The sequence below is a fragment of the Crocodylus siamensis genome, chromosome 5, assembly GCF_052110815.1.
Source record: "Crocodylus siamensis isolate JL-2025a chromosome 5, ASM5211081v1, whole genome shotgun sequence".
NCBI lineage: Eukaryota > Metazoa > Chordata > Crocodylia > Crocodylidae > Crocodylus > Crocodylus siamensis.
The window spans coordinates 161,069,183-161,085,964 of NC_143399.1; the positions used below are offsets into that span (position 1 = coordinate 161,069,183).

The 16,782-nt window shown below is 42.5% G+C and overlaps 1 long non-coding RNA gene across 1 annotated transcript in view; it reads right to left on the bottom strand.

The window, feature by feature from the left end:
* LOC149864835 (uncharacterized) overlaps positions 1 to 14,269 on the bottom strand; it is a 239,425-nt gene extending 225,156 nt beyond the window's left edge. Inside the window, exons 1-2 of the long non-coding RNA XR_016442653.1 lie at positions 14,178 to 14,269; positions 13,440 to 13,538 (exon numbers count right to left, since the gene is read on the bottom strand). This is a non-coding gene — a long non-coding RNA (uncharacterized LOC149864835). The remainder of the gene's footprint in view (positions 1 to 13,439; positions 13,539 to 14,177) is intronic.
* Between the last annotated feature and the right edge of the window lie 2,513 nt (positions 14,270 to 16,782).

A 16,782-nucleotide genomic window follows, 5' to 3' on the forward strand; every position in this document is an offset into this window, starting at 1 on the left:
GGCAGGCAACTGGGGCTAGCCTCCTGGAGTGCAGCCTGACCCAGCCTGCCCTGCACAGATCCAGGATCACATGCCCAATCCCATGCCCTCCTGGACTGGATGCAAAAGCCACCAGAGGAGCCACCAAAAGAGCAGCTCCTGGACTTGTGGCACGTGGCAGCATGCAGTGGCGGGAAACCCCCTCTCCGAGTCCCAGGTCCCCCCCACTCTAGCTTGTCCCAGCCCCAGCCCTAATCCCTGCCTCTCTGTAAGAGCATTGATCTGTCCCCTCCCATGTCTTCCCCCTGCTGGCCACCACGACGGACTTACCAGCTGGAGGCAGCTGCGTTCAGCTTCATCAAGGACTGCCTGCATAGTCTATGGCAAAATCTCCAAATGTCTCCGGATTGATTTGGAGGCTTCCAATTTGATTTGGACCTTTTAATGGGTCTCCCAATTCAATTCTGATTTGGAAATTCAGCTGCTGAATCAGGCCGAAACTCCTCTAAATTGAATCAGCTACCAAAGCTTCAAACAGCCCTAATAAGCATTTATTTAAGATGGTTTGGATATTTTTAAACTCTAAAACTTTGGACATTCTTAAACAAATGCAGATGCTTGTAAGTGCTAATCTTTTAGATCCTTTCCAACCACATGATTCTATGATGGATCAACTCTGAGGGCTACTGGCCCAAGAATCAAGTGCCTTCTCTTTGGCAAAGGCCCCCTGTTCTGTGCTGAGCACTTTAATCAGTTGCCATCAACCCTATTCTTACTTCCTCTCTGCAACCATAACCCCAGAGAATTTAACAGCATAAACTGATGTAGAGACAATCTTCAAGACAATGCTGTTTTGCTTACATGACTACGTATATACATTCATATGAACACTGGTTAGGGACAGACATTGCACATAAACTGGTTTCGAGCTATCAGAAATTAGTTTAAACCTGTTACAGAACAGATATTCAGTGCACATAAACCAGTTTCAAAATGGGCAAAACTGTTTTGAGATAAACCTGGTTGAATGTAGTAGCAGACTTAATACATTGAGCTCAAATCAGTTTATTCAGTGTCTTCCCCAAACCCCTTCTGGGTTTAGTCCCCTAGCACCCCAGCATGCTCTCTGAGATGGGCTCTCTGCTCCAGCAAAGCAGGGCTGGCCCAGCCCCTCTTCTTCCCAGCTGACCAGGGACAAGCAGGGACAGGCAGGAGCAGGCAGAGTTTAATTCCTCCCCTCCCTGTCCCACTAACAAGGACCCAAGCCAGGTCTGCCAGGTGCCCCTCCTCGATGCTGCAGCAACAGGTCAGCATGGCCCCTGAAGCAGAGGGGGCAGGAAAGTGAGTTATTCCCCCTTCTTTCCACACTGCCCTCAGGGGACTGCAGGCAGGTTGGCCTGACAGACTGCTGCTGCTGCCACCTGCTCCCTGCTTGAGGCAGGAAGCAAAACAAGCCCCTTCCACTGAATGCTGGAGGGAGGGGGAATAACCCCCATCCCTTCCCCCACCTAAGGGGCCCTGCTGGCTGGGGATGGTAGCCCTTGTCAGGGTTTCCCCAAATGCTAGCCTCTTTGTGGGGGGGGGGGGCGGGCACTGCAGGGTGAGGAAACCTGCTGTGGAGCGTGGCAACAGCAGTTGCACACAGGGGGGTTTGGAGGGCTCTCTCCCCCTCCAAGCCCCAGTGCTGCTGTGCACAGTCTGCCACAGCTCTGCCTGCCCTGTGGTGGTTCTCCCCCCACCCCCATTAGGAAAGGGCTTGTGCTCTCTGACAATATGACAAGGACTGTTGCCCCCATCAAGGGGCCTGACGCTTGCTGCCACAATATCTAGGTGGAGGTACAGCCAGATGCCGGCCAGCAGGGCCCCTTAGGTGGGGGCAGGGATGGGGGAAATTCCCCCTCCCTCCGGCATCTAGCAGAGGGGGCTTATTCTGCCACTTGCCCCAAACAAGGAGCAAGTGGCGGTGGCAGCCATCAGGGCAGGCAGACTCTGCTGCAGTCCCCTGGGGGCACTTGGAGTAGAGAGGAAAATAACTGCCCTCTCTGTCCCCTCTGCCTCAGGGGCCATGCTTGCCTGCCACTGTAGCAGGAAGGGGGAAGCACCTGGCAGACCCGGCTCAGGTCCTTGCCAGTGGGACAGGGAGCAGGGAGTTAAACCCCTCTCTGGACAGTTCAGCACAGGCTGGCCACACCCCTCCCCCCCCCAGCACAGCTTTTCTGAAGCTGAGGGCATGCTCACAGCTTCTGGCCTAAGCAACTTCAGGCATGTGCCTGCATTTCCTCAGTCCATAAGGAATGTCTTTACTGTTGTGAACTGGTTCAACCTAGGCAGCTTAGTCTAACCTGCAAAGGTTGAATCAATTCAACCTCCAGCTTTTTGAATTTCTGTCCCTAGCCAGTGCTATCAACAAGGCTTTTATAGGAGCAATTGTAGATTGATAAAGACCTACAAGGGTGTCTGCATATGGCAGGCATTTTGGCACAGCTTGGGGTTTATTTTTTAGCTGTTTTTCCTTTGTCAGTTTCTCTCTGAGATCCACAGATAAAAGGAATTGAACCACAACCCCAGTATATTGGGTCATGTGTAAACAAAACAAGGGGCATGTGTACACAACACTTTACAGTGAGTTAAATGCTTTTGCACTGCTTTAATGATGTTGGTGTTTGCACGTGTCAGTGGCGTATTGCGCATTAATTCAGCCGCTCTAGCACATTCAGTAGTGTTATGTGCCTCAAATAATTTTGGGGCACAGCAAACTAAAACACCTCTGAGGAATTTTAGTTTGCTTCCCTACAGCAACAGGGCAAAACACCAGACTCCATGAAGCTCAGGGGCTGTGAAGGCAGTCCATGCAGGCAGCCTGGCAGCAGCCTAGGAAGGTAGGTTCCACCAAAGAAAAAGAAAAAAACAGTGAGTGATCTTTTTTTCCTCCCAGGAGCCTGCCTGCCTGCATGATCTGCACGGGGACCTGGTCACTCCCTCTGTGGCTGCAGTGCCCCCCAGGACCACCTGAGCTGGGTGCTTGTGGGCAGGTGCCATTGGGGAGGGGGGGTGCTACTGCCATGGAGGGAAGTACCAGTTTCCCCCCACCCCCCCGCAGCCAAATTCCTTTCCCCGCCACCAGAGAGGCAGGTAAGACATGGGTGTACTCAGAGAGGTTTACTTTGCCCTAAATCAAAGCAGAGTTTTTAAAAGTACACTGCTTAAATTTAGGGCAAAGTAAACCCCTGTTTTGCCTACACACACCCTTGAATGGCAACTAAAATAAAATGCTGTAGCAGAATATCAGGCTTACAGCAAATGGAATGGTTGACATCACTGATATTAGCAATACTGTCATTTTGACTGTTATTTCAATTTTTTTAATTTTTAGCCTCCCAGAGGCTAAAAAATTAATAATTATTTCCCATTTTGTAGCCTCCCAGAGTAGGCAACCAACAATATTCCTATAACACTGTTTTTATACAGATAATTAAATATTAATACAGAGATCATATCTATTTATCATATACAGATAAATAAAAATGGCAGATAGAGAAAAAAAAACATATACCCATCAGACAGCACATACAGAAGTTTTTCACATCTGGAAATCATTCTAAAATCATCTTGAGTAACACATCTTTTATTTGAACAAGTTATGTACTTCTTAAGTCCTAGCCACAGGCCTTGTTATCAGCTGAGAGCTAGGAAGATGGATGTAACTATGTCTGCCCCACCTCTGCCCTTCAGGCTAGTTCATGTTGTCCTTTTAGTAATTGTAGATGACACCTCAGAGAGATCTTAACTCTGATAATTCCATCTGCAGCTTGACCACTATAAATCAAATAAGATCAAGCAACCTATATCCCCTCAAGCTGGCTGGCTAGATATTAATGCCACCAACCAGAGTGATTAATTAAATAAAAGCTCCTGACCTGAAGTAAAACTACAGAAATAATTTCTTCATATTTAATGTGTTATCAGAAACATTAGTTGGAAGGAGAGGAAAGGAAAAGGATTTGTTACAACGAACAACTTGCATTGATTCCAGTATTTTTAAAAGGGAATGTGGTAGGGAGCATGTGAAGCAAAGAAGGATGTGTGCCCACAAAGAAAGAGGACTACACAGAACCAGAAATTGAATCCAGATCTTCAATGCACTAATTCACTGCCCTAGGTATATGGTGTTTTAACTTTATTATGTCCTGAAGATATTTTTTTTATGCAAGAAATTTAAACAATGTATTTGGAGCCATAATGAACAGTGGATAAATACTGAGTGAATAAGGTATTTTAAACAAAGCTAGGATAAATTTTTCATTCAAAACTTTTTTCAGGGAAAATGAAGGTTTGGTAAGGAAGATTTGTCTGGTTGTACCTGTCAAAGATCAAAGTCTTTGATTTCAGATGCCGATGGCAAAAGGTCAGAGGCAAAAGGTCAGAGGCTAACACAACAAACTCTGCAATTGTAATTTATCCCTCTGTACTAACAGTGCTGCATATACACACCCCTGTCTGTGCCTCATTTCAAATCACTTGAGCTCCCACACGAGAGAAAAGCTAACCTTGGATTGTATACAGCTGAAGCACTATGACATCAAAAAAGATACCGTAACCTGGTAACGAGATACCAAATTGGCTAACTGTAATGAAGTTGTAAAATTAAATAATGTGCTATGCTTGCCCTCCTGTGACCAAACAGGACCAGTACCACCCAAGTAAAAAAATAACCCCCCTTTTTCTGAAACTTGAGCAAACAAAGAGAGCACAAGTGCCAACTCGTTAATTATTCATGCCTGGCGTGTAGTAATTGGTCACCTGGCCAACTATAACTTTGAAAGAACTTCTGCCCAAAGTAGAGAACTGTGTATACACTCAAGAAGAACAGTTTGTGCACAAATATTCTCTCTCCACCTCTGAATCTTTCTGGCATACCCCCGTCTTGCCGGCCCATCTATCTCTGTCGTTATCTACCTTATCAAGAGCTCTCGGTAATCTGCGTATCGTAGCAACTGGTGTGAATCACTCAAAATCTGTAACAAGCAAGCCTCTTACCCACCCTGTAAATGCTGGGTAACATGATATCTGCATGCTGTAACGGAATAAATCAACTCCTCTGCCTACGCTCCACCACATCAGCAGCGTAAGTAAAATAAACTTTCTGTATAACCAATACGCTTTAAATCATCTGACTCCTGCTCGCTGTTAACACCCACCTGTCCGGTCATAAATCCCTCCTCGCACCAAGCTGGTCATGCCGACCCAGGCTCGCAAGTCAAGGGTGCACCGGCATTAGGGGCACGACAGTACCTTTTAGGAGATTAACTTTATAATCAGGAGCGATATTAGACAACTTTTTGAGCACAAAATACTTTTTCTTAGGCTCAGAGATGATCTGATGGCCACCTATAAGTTTATCAGGGGTGCTTATCAGGTTCTGGGGGAACATCTGCTCACCAGAGCACCCCAAGGGATAACAACGTCGAATGGTCACAAACTCCTCCATGACTGTTTCAGGCTGGACATGAAAAAGAACTTCTTTACTGTCCGAGCCCCCAAGGTTTGGAATAGACTGTTGCCAGGGATGGTTCAAGCACTCTGAATGCCTTCAAGAGACAACTGGATGTTTATCTTGCTGGGATCCTATGATCCCTGACTTCCTGCCCCTGGGGTAGAGGGCTGGACTTGATGATCTTCCGAGGTCCCTTCCAGCCCTAATGTCTATGAAATCTGTGAGGTTTATCTTGAATTTGCCTCCCTCCCACTGCTACAGCAGGGAAAATAAATATGTGGGATCAGGTAGCCCCTTTGCTTTTGGCCCTGACAACTTCTTCCCCTTGTTCTTATAGTCAGACCTTGATCTGCCTTAGCACATGGAAACAATGAACAAATTTGACAAGTGGCCTTAAAATAAACCCAGCTGTAGTAATTTGTATATAGTACCTATCATCCAGAATTGATGCATTTTACCTTTTTTGAAACTGCTGTAAGATTTAGCACAGGTACTGCATAAACACACTTTTCAGTAGTACTTGGGAACCTAATTATATACACAAACTATACATAGTATTAATTCAAATCCATATAGTTCACTGGGCTGAGCCCCAGCAGAGTTATCAGCATTTTAAGCCATGGTGACTCCACAGCTCAGCACTGCTGTGTGTATGTACTCCAGATATTTCCCACAAAGGATCAGTGTTTTAATTATCCCCCTATCATAACTGAAACTCGGTGCTCTTGTCATGGGTCCTGGGATCCTCCAAAATTTGATATGGAAGTGAGTCATAGGGCAAACTGGTCTGGCTTCACCTCCTGGAGGGAAGGGCCACACTAATCATATGCAACAGGCTGACAGAGGGGCTGACAAAGATTCTGAGTGAACTGTTTGGGGCCTCCTTTGCTAATGTTTGCCAGACATTTAAGGTTGGTAAAGAAACCAGAACGATTGGAAATGGAAGATAAAGGTGCAGATCAGCTGTGGGGGTGAATAGGAAGCCAGAATATATTCAATGTAGTGGCTCACCATGACTTTAAAAAGAGTTGGTGCTCAGGAGGACTGTGCTCAACAGGCATCAACATATATCTTATTCAGATGGGTTACACTAACCTATGCTTATGGTAGGTTCACATCAGCATGTTTGCACAGTATGGGCCATGTCTTTTCTAGTCATGCTCAATGTTGGCTACATTTAATCAGCTTCATAGTTGGTTTCCATTACTGAGCACATGCTGCTTTTAGCAGCAGTTCAAAGATAGACAATGAATGTAATAAGGTTTCCTTGTATGCAAATACAAAATGAGGGGCTTTTCCCCTGATGTTGTTTAGGGGGGGAAACCTCATCTTGTATTTGATTAACTGCAGCAATTGGGTTTATGTATTTCAATTGTTCCTTTCTTGGTTAATAAATAGCTTGATAACTTCACTTTGTTCCATATATTTACTGGCCACATCCTTTTTTAAAGTGATCACTTTCATTTATAAAATAATGTTTAACAAAGCTAATTGTTTTAAATGGTCTTTGGCTCAGGCAGTATTTGCTTCCTTCTCAAACAAGAGGAAGGGCATTTTGTGCCTGAAAGCTAAATAAAAGCTTTCCCAGTTACAAAGTCAGTCTGCTAAACTCTTACCAGACAATCCTTGTTTTCCTTATGTTCCCTGATTAGGGTATTAATTAAGGGTGAGCTTAGGGGGGCTGAGCCCTCCCCCATAAGAAACAACAGCTCCCCCTGTAAAATTTGAAAATCATAATGGGGGGTCTTCATAATGGCTTCTTCACTTAGCTGAACTTGTTAATCAATGAACCAGTTTAATGTTTTTTGCAGAGCCCCTCAAGAGTCAAAGTATAATTAAACAACAAGGTGTGGTTAGTCATGGCTGGAAGGGCTAACCGGGCCTTGTCGTGCATCCACAGGTGCATCTCTAGCAGGGACAAGGAGGTGATCCTCCCCCTCTATGCAACACTGGTCAGGCCACAGCTGGAGTACTGTGTCCAGTTCTGTACTCCCCACTTCAGGAGGGATGTGGACAACATTGAGAGGGTCCAGAGGAGGGCCACCCACATGATCTGGGGACTACAGGGCAGACATTACAATCATAGACTGTGGGACCTCAACCTGTTCAGCCTTCACAAGTGAAGGCTGAGGGGGGACTTGGTGACAGTCTATAAACTCACTGGGGGGACCAGAAGGGTTTGGGAGAGACCTTGTGTCCCCTAGTGTCCCCTGGCATAACAAGGAATAACAGCCACAAGTTGTTGGAGAGTAGGTTTAGATTAGACATCCGTAAGAACTACTTCACAGTTAGGGTGGCTAGGATCTGGAACCAACTTCCAAGGGAAGTGGTGCTGGCTCCTACTTTGGGGGTCTTTAAGAGGAGGCTTGATCCCTACCTAGCTGGGATCATTTGAGCCGAGTTTTTTCTCCTGCCCAGGCAGGGGGTCGGACTTGAAGATCTACAAGGTCCCTTCCGACCCTACTTCTATGATTCTATGATTCAAACAACAACATGGAAGAAATTGATACTCACTGTTTAAAATGAGAAGTCCATGACATGGGCTGCTTACAGAAATTAAAAAAAAAAAACAACCTTAAAACCTGGCACTTTAAACTGCACACCCCCATGCCAAGCCCAGTGAATGCCCAGAAGAAATATCATGTTAGTTGGACCCAGCTCACCCAACATCTGTATGGATCAGGTGGTTCAGTGGAGCTTTTTTGGCATTTTTATCTAATAGCTGATTGAATCCGTTAGTAGATAAAAGTGCCAAAAATGCCTGCTGAAGCATACAATCCATACAGACACTGAAGACCTGAGTCCAATTAATGTACTGCTTCTTCCAGTAAAGCACTCATCCCCCACCCCCCACCCCACATAGGGTAGCCATTCATCCAGTTTTATAGATAACATTCCAGTTTTCTGGTCCCCTGTCCTCTACTGGACACCTCTATGTCCTGTATTTTGCAGTGCTTGGCAGCTCCTCCCCCCTTGCCCCTGCCACCAGTACTGCTGTGGTCACCTGTGGGAGCTCCCCACTTGGCCCGTCCCCACTGCCAACACTGCCATGGCTGCCTGCGGGAGCTCCCTGCTTGTCCCTCCCCCGCTGCTGACACTGCCGCTGCTGCCTGTGGGATCTTGCCATGCCCCACCTCCCCTGCCTCATGAGGCTGGTTGGGCACTGTCCTCTATTCTTGAGGTACCTTGATGGCCACCCTACCCCCACATCTGTTAGTGCCCATGAAGAACAAAGAAAAACTAAACAGACACACCCTCTTGCAACATGAAACCAACCCTTTTACTTAAGGAGACAGATTGCTAATACCTTCTCTGCTGTGCAAGCCCCAAAGTGTATGATGTCCTGTTTTATTCTATCTGTCTGCCTACCAAGACTCTTTTAATTTTGGAAGATCAGCTCTTTTTGGAATAATTCTACTTGAAAAGCAATGATTTGGACCATGATCCTAAAATTGTTGAGTTAAGGTACCACTGACTTCTTAGGTCCATACCCACAGAATTGTTTTCAGTTCTGAATAAAGGAATTGAGCTTGAGACCAACATTTGTTGCTGGTTATTATTGTAATTCAAATAATAAATGTGGAATTTAAGAAGTTCTTTAAATTCCACTTCGTGCTCCAGTTTCATCTCATACATATTAAAGTTTGGCATAAACATGGAAGCAGCAATTGTCTCATGAAAAACTTCAGCTTAGTTTACTTAGACTCTTTAGTCTGAACATTATCTACCCTATGATACCATAGAGATCTACAGTTCAACAAATACTTATCTAATAATTCACTAAGATATGCAGCAAAGTTTGTATTTATTCACCTGATCTAAAATCATAAACTTCTATGGACTTCAGGTAATATTAGATTTCATAGACATCAGGGCTGGAAGGGACCTTGGGAGATCATCAAGTCCAGCCCAAAGGGCAGGAAGTCAGCTGGGGTCACAGGATCCCTGCAAGATAGGCATCCAATTTACTCTTGAAGGTGTTCAATGTAGGTGCTTGAACCACCTCCGCTGGCAGACTGTTCCAGACCTTGGGGGCTCGGACAGTAAAGAAATTCTTCCTTATGTCCAGCCTGAAACGGTCTTGCAGGAGTTTGTGACCGTTCGACCTAGTCATCCCTTTAGGTACAGTAGGATTTTTTATTGTTGTTTGTTTTTTAATTGTAACTTTACAGATGGCATCTCAGATTTACAGCAAGCCAATTCTAATGCCTCTCAATTTGGTCATTTAAATGCAGCTGATCATGTCCCTTACCATGTAAAACAGGATGCAGAAATATTAAAATAGAGCAATTCATAGGCTTGACTATGGAAATTATGGCCACCTTAAGCACACCACAAACTGATTCCCACTGCTATCCCATTTTAAAATTAAGATGAGTCTTTCATGTTTTACCCAATGCAGAATTTAAATGCAGAATTTAAATATATATTTTTAATAAACGCAGCCATAGGAACCATTAATTGCATGGCACCGTACACCCATATCTCTTTGGTGCACAATACGTTTACAGCTAGTCTAGCAATTTGAATGAAAACCCATCCCAAGGTGTTATATAAAATGACTTATAAAATCCAATTACTTTGGTCAAGTTACCTTTTATAAAGCCTATGAACTACTGAACATTTTAATACACGTAATAATTTAATAAAATTGTAGTTATGCACTTATTACCTGTGTAATTTTGATTAATATGCCAATTAGAAGCACCTGCTACAGTGCTAATCATCTTTTCATAAGTATTGATTCTGAATTGTAATTTAATATCCATGAATATAAAATACTTTATTAATCCTAAACTAAATATTTAATGGAGACATTTGATTAAATGTTTGTATCCATAGACATTGTATGTGTAGACACATGCACATGTGTGCATGCATATGCATCTGTGCACACGCTCTCTCTCTTTCACTGCTTCTGACTAAAATTATTTAACTCATATTTGCTCTAAAAAGAACACAAGGGAATGGTAAGGAAAATGAAGAAAGGAGAGAGAGACTGTCCTTTATAAGCACAATATAAACAGCTAATATAAAGCCCATCAGAATGTAGGTATAATTTGAGTTATTTTTTTCCCAGGTTTATCACTTTAAACTTACCTACACTGAATTTCATCTGTCATTTAGTTGCTCAATAGTTCAATGATACCACATCCTTCTGTAGTTCCTCACAGTCTGTTTTGGTCTTTACCACTTACAATAATTTTGTGTCATCTACAAATCTGGCCACCTCACTACTCACCCCACTTTTCCAGATCATTTATAAATATGTTAAACAGCACTGGTCCCACCAGATTCCTGGGGGACCGCACTGTACAGTTCTTTCCATCCTAAAAATTGACTATTTATAGTCACTGTGTGAGTATAAATAAACACATTTTTTTTGTGCTTAAACACATACAGACACAGTGGTGTTGGGATTAGTTTACTCAGGCTCAAACTGAGTTGTGCAATGCAACTGAACTGGAGTATGTTCAGTTGCATTAATTCCTCATGTAGATGCACCCATATGCCACTTTCTATCCTTAAACTAAATTGCTAATCCACAAGTGGACATTTCCTGTAATCCTGTCACTAATTTAGTTAAAAAGCACTGATGGGGAACTTTGTCAAAAGCTTTTTGGAAGTTTAAATATACTATAACAACTGGATCACCCTGATTCATCTGCTTACTTACACACTCAAATAACTCTAGTAGCCATGATTTTCTTTTGACAAGGCTGTTTTGCTCCCTCTGCAGCAAGTCATATTTATCCATGTGCTGAAGCATGAGAAATGTTATAACATTCAAACTTCTGTAACAAGTGTTGAGGACATATGTCTCTATATAGATGTACAGAACAGCATATAAGATAGATGATTAAGAGAAAACAAAGAGTTAAGATGGGATAGTAAAAACTGTGATAGACATTCATGCTGAACCAACATCAATATTCATGGAGAACTTCCACAGAGATTTAGACCTGGGATTTTTAACTGTGTATCTTATCATTTATATAGGAAAATGCATAACATAAAACTTTAAATATATATTTTACTGTTTCTCTGGGAATGGTGTAAATAGTTCCATTTTTTTAAAAGCATTTTGCTAACTCAAATAATATGGCTATGTTTCTGTGTGCATCTGGATGAAGACACTTTAGAAGTACATTAGAAAACAACAAACCATTCTGGTGAATTTTTAGCACAAAGCAAGAAATCTAAAGCCCTGGATAAATAAATACCATTTTGAGTTTTTTAAAAGATTTTCAATGGAAACAGTTATTTACATTCATTTTGTATTTTTTTTCCTTTTAACCTAAATAATTTTCACATAATAGGAAAGAACAAGAAAAACCACCACATCTTGTCCAAAGTGTGCTAAATGACAAATAAAGTAACATAAAAGAGTACTTTGTCTTCAATTAATATCTTTTATCCAAATTATGTGGACATTAAATAAGTGGATAATTATCAATCTTATCCTTATTTTAGGCAAAAGGCAGGGCAGGGGACACTTCAACTCACAACCTATGCTAGATATACCAAATGAAGTAACTAGATGTTGTCTAGAAGAGACTAGATATTTCCTATAAAACCCCACTCATCTCTGAACCAGTTAGCAACTAAGGCTGTGTGTAGACAAAACAAGAGGTGTGTGTGCACGACACTTTATAGCAGGCTAAATGCTTTTGCACTATTTTAACCGTGTCAGTGATTGCACACCTCAGCGACATATTGCACACTGATTCCAGCCACTGTGGGAAATTTGTCAGCGTAATGCACCTTAAGTGACTTGGGGCACAGCAAACTAAAACTCCTTCAAGGAATTTTGGTTTGCTACCCCTATAGCCGCAGAGCAAAGCACCGTGCACTGGGCTCTGTGCAGCTCTGTGCACCGGAAGCCCTGCAGGCAGCCTAGTAGCAGCCTGTTTTTTGCAGGTTAAAAATGAGTGTCCTGTAACTTTTGGTAAAATTCAAATTACCCAGAGATAAATGTGACAAACCTGTAACAAAACATGGGGAGATTGCAGGGGAGGTACAAAGCTTCCTAGGATGCTGGGGGACTGTGAGTTAACTTGAATCTGATGGGGATCTAGGGCAGAAGTTTAATAAAGCCATTTAACATAAAACCAGTCAAGTCAAGTCTGATACTACTACATCCATCCAGGTTTATCTTAAACCATTTTTGGCCATTTTGAAAGCAGTTTATGTGCACTCAATTTCTTTTGTATTACAGATTTGAACCAGTTTCTGAACATCTTTACACATGCTCCAGGGCAGAGGGGGCACTTTAGAATGGCTCTCAGACCTGCTGTAATTAATTAAAACTCTTGCAACATCGCATGTATTCAGTGTCCTGCAGTGGGGGTACTTCAACTAAAGCTTGTTTAATGAGCCTTAAGTGCAGGAATGATGAGTACACATGATGCAGAGGCTGCTGGAGCAATTTAAAAAGTCTGCTCTTAAGCATACTAATCAGCATGCATCAGAGCAGAGGTCTGACATGTATATAGGTGCCCTAATACGAATTTGTGTCATTTCTGACCCTAGCCTTAAAGGTGCACCATGCACTTTACTGCCAGGTTGCATGGTACAACTTCAAAATGCCCCCATGCAGAGGAAATTCAGTAGCTCCCCACAATACCCAGCTGCCTGTGGTGATATCATCTTAGGCTATGGGCAGCTGGGGATATGGAAGTTGGTCCTTGATCCCCCTCCCAGGTGGGCAGGTGCAGCCAGCTGCATACCCTGGTGGGAAGTCAAGTGAGATGTGACCCATTTTACCACAGACCACAAAAAACATGTGTTCTGCCATGCATGTGGCAGGATGCATAATTTTGGAGACGTTCAATAATATTAATCAGATGCTGCTGGAAGAACCATTGGGGCAAGCAGCAGCTAGGGTGTTGATGAAGCACCCCCCTCACCCCTCAGTATTTCTCCATCCCACCCACAGCTGCCTTTATTACCACACTACAGATACCTTTTCCAGCCTCGGCAAGACCATTCATCAGTGGCTGCAGCAAGGGCTCCTCCACTCCTGTGGTGCCGCTGCATTTGCGTGTCTTCAGTCTGCCTCTTCCTGCCCCATGCAAAATAGTCCGTCTTAAGAGTTATGTCTCTTTTCTTAGTAATGGGGGTAGGGACCCCTATTATACTCCCCCAACAGCAGGTTTGGCCCAGGGTGTTAACATGACCCATTATACCACTGTGCTAGTTTAAATCTAAGTAGGGTGGGTGGTTAAAAATCTGCAAGGCCCAGAGTAGCTACCATTGACTCAAATGCAATGACTCTGAAGGATTCGCTAGAAGTGTATGCCCATTCAGAACCAGTATCAGTGCATCTCATGTGACCTATTTCAACAGATCTGTCATTTTCATTTCTTTATTTCTCTTATTCCATAAGAACCAATGTGTGAATGGAAACCTGCCACAGAAACAATCAAGCCCTGAATATGTACGGGGTAGAACCTGTTTGGAACTGAGAGGGTTACTTAAGAATCTGTCCTTTGCCAGTGCATTTGGATCATAGCTAGTGTTTAACCTTTGTATTTGCCCCTTAAGAGTGTGACAGGCACAAATAAATACTTGCTCTCAGCTTCAGCAATATAACCCTATTAAAGTCATTGCCCATCTGTGCAACCCCACTGACCCATTAGTTGAACCTAATTAATGCAGCAGGTGCAAAATTACTCTACCCTGCAGGCAGCTAGTGACTCACCTGCTTTTCTTGTTGCTGTTGATTTCTTGCGTGCATTTCAGCAAAATGTATGTAACTCTCTTTTGTTTGTCAGATGCATGCTCCACAATTCTGACTCTGAATGCAGAAAAAGCCAGTATCAGTCTGTTAGAGCTTGCATCTAAAATTAGCTCACTTAGCAACTGTCAAATAAACAGTGTTTATCTTTTTAGGCAACAGCTAGTCCGTGGAAAACACATCAGATTTATCATACACAGTATTACTCCTTTCATTTAAGTGCTGCAGGTACAGTCAGTGACATATTTAAACACCTTGGAGTCCAGAGACTCATTAGGATCCATATTCTCCTCCAGCCAATATATCTAATACATAGGATTTGCTATGGCAGCGACCTTAAAAAAGTTCAAGTGCAATTAATAACATGGCCTCAACTGCCTCAGCTATAGTCTCCCCAGAGAAAACTACAGTCTTGTGGCAGTTAATGCCATCTTGAACATATTGAAGGGAAGAAAATCCCCGGCCAAAGCTAATCTACTTGCATTTTAGTCTTAGTTGTTACTGTCTGTCTCAGGGGCAGAACTCGGTAGAACGGTGGCTCAAGGGATTCTGTACGGCACTCTATTTAACCATTAGAAGTGTGCAAGTGAAGTAGAAATACTACAGAATTATAGGCACATATATATACTCCACCCACACATTTATGCATTAATTTATTACCAATCACAACTATTGCAAAAACAATTTTAAAAGAGCTACTTAAATATTTCAGTGGTTTTTCACAACATTAAATGAAAACCAACTCAAACTGAGGAATGTTAACTCAGTTCATTGGTTACTCTCTCAGAAAACAAAGAAATATGTTAATAAAACATGGAAGTTACAGATCTAAATGCTTAAAAATAACTTCCAGAAAGTTAATATGCTAACAGTAACTACCTGACTGCACTGTACAGTGTGGGTAATTTACTGCTTGAAGGAAGAATCCACGTAGTAACAAATCTGCTTCCAATGCATACAAACTCCCCAGTGCCCTTCCATATTGAGGCTTCAACATAGTACTTGTTTCTATGCAAGCTCTGTAAATTCCCTGTACCCTTCCACCCAAATTAAATTCCTTTCCTTCCCACATAGTGCAGGAGGGGAAAAATTAGCTCTTGAATGCTAATGTAAAATTTGCTGACAGCTTCGATTACAGAATCTATTTTCATTTGATTTTTTTTCTTAATATGTAGATACAAAGGCAAACACTCTAGACCAGCATCCTGAAATAATAATGCCTTAACTGTTTCAAAATTCTGTGCAAGCTTTTCACTCAGGCAGTTCTGTGATAGATGCCATGGGGATAGTTCTGTTCAAGATAATGCCAGTCCTCAGAGACGTTTGATGTGCAAAATTGCTCTCGTTTTTTTTTCCATTTTGGGAGTTATTCATGATCATAAGAGAAGAACAGGATTCAGTCTAAATATGATAGAATAAAATACCTGTATGGCATAAATGAGCAGCAATGAGCAAAATAAGACATAGGATATGAAATGTGTTATTATCTCACACATGGTGGGGTATGTATATGGAAACATAATTGCTGTATTAGCAAGTACTAGCAGTTAATCATTAATTTGATTTTAACTTTAAAATAAATACTTCTCTGAAGAGCTTTAGACGTCCTTGATCTTTAATAAAAATACAATTTAAAATAGACAAATTGAATGCACATTACCACTCCACCCATCTCTGCACAATTGCCTGTCAGTAAACATCATACAAATCAGATAGTTTTTTTTCCAATTTTACCTGCTTGCTAAATTGCCTGTTCAAACAAATGGGCTTTAAAGGTGTGGGGAAGGTCTAGGTCAGAGGGAGGGAGGTGAGGGAGCAAGTCCTAAAGGTGAAGAAATCCTTATAGAGAATGCTTTGCCAGCAATTCTCACCCTATCAATAGGGGTCTGCTCAGCTCAAGGTAGCTGGCCAATTTTGTGAGCAGATCATGGGGCCAGATGCAATTTTAAAGGGCTTATCATGGTGGGGCTCAGTCCTCTCAGCCAATAAGAAGAAAGGGGCAGGGGCAGCAGCCATTGAGCCAGCATTTTATTTTTATTCCCCTCGTGGATTTCGCAGAGATTGCCTGATTTCATGATTTTTGCAAAATCGCAATTTGGGTAGCTCCCTACCTATCAAAAGCTTCAACTCAGTCCTCTCCACTGATCTGCTGGACTTCAACCATTAGTGTTTCTAGACCAAAGCCAACAAGACATGAAAGAGAAGATCAAGTAGTGCACAAAAAAGATGCGTTTCTACAAGGCACATGATAAGAATATGTTCAACATATTAAGAGTTAAGCTAAGTGTTTTATTTTTTAAGGGTGGAAGGAAAGGGCTATAGAATTGAGGGTGATATAAGAAGAAAGGCAAGGGGGCAAGGCAAGGTGAGAAGAGAGTGATAGGAATGAAGAAAGGAGAGTACACAAATCAGAGAAGATGCATGATAGCAAGTGTGCATGAGTGAGACTGTGTATTGAGAAGGAGTTGCAGGGTGATTGGAAGCTGAACAGAAAATTAAATGAATCTGGATGTAAAGTTCATTAAATATCCAACTATGGTTCATGTCCACTGATTTTGAAGTTTCTTTC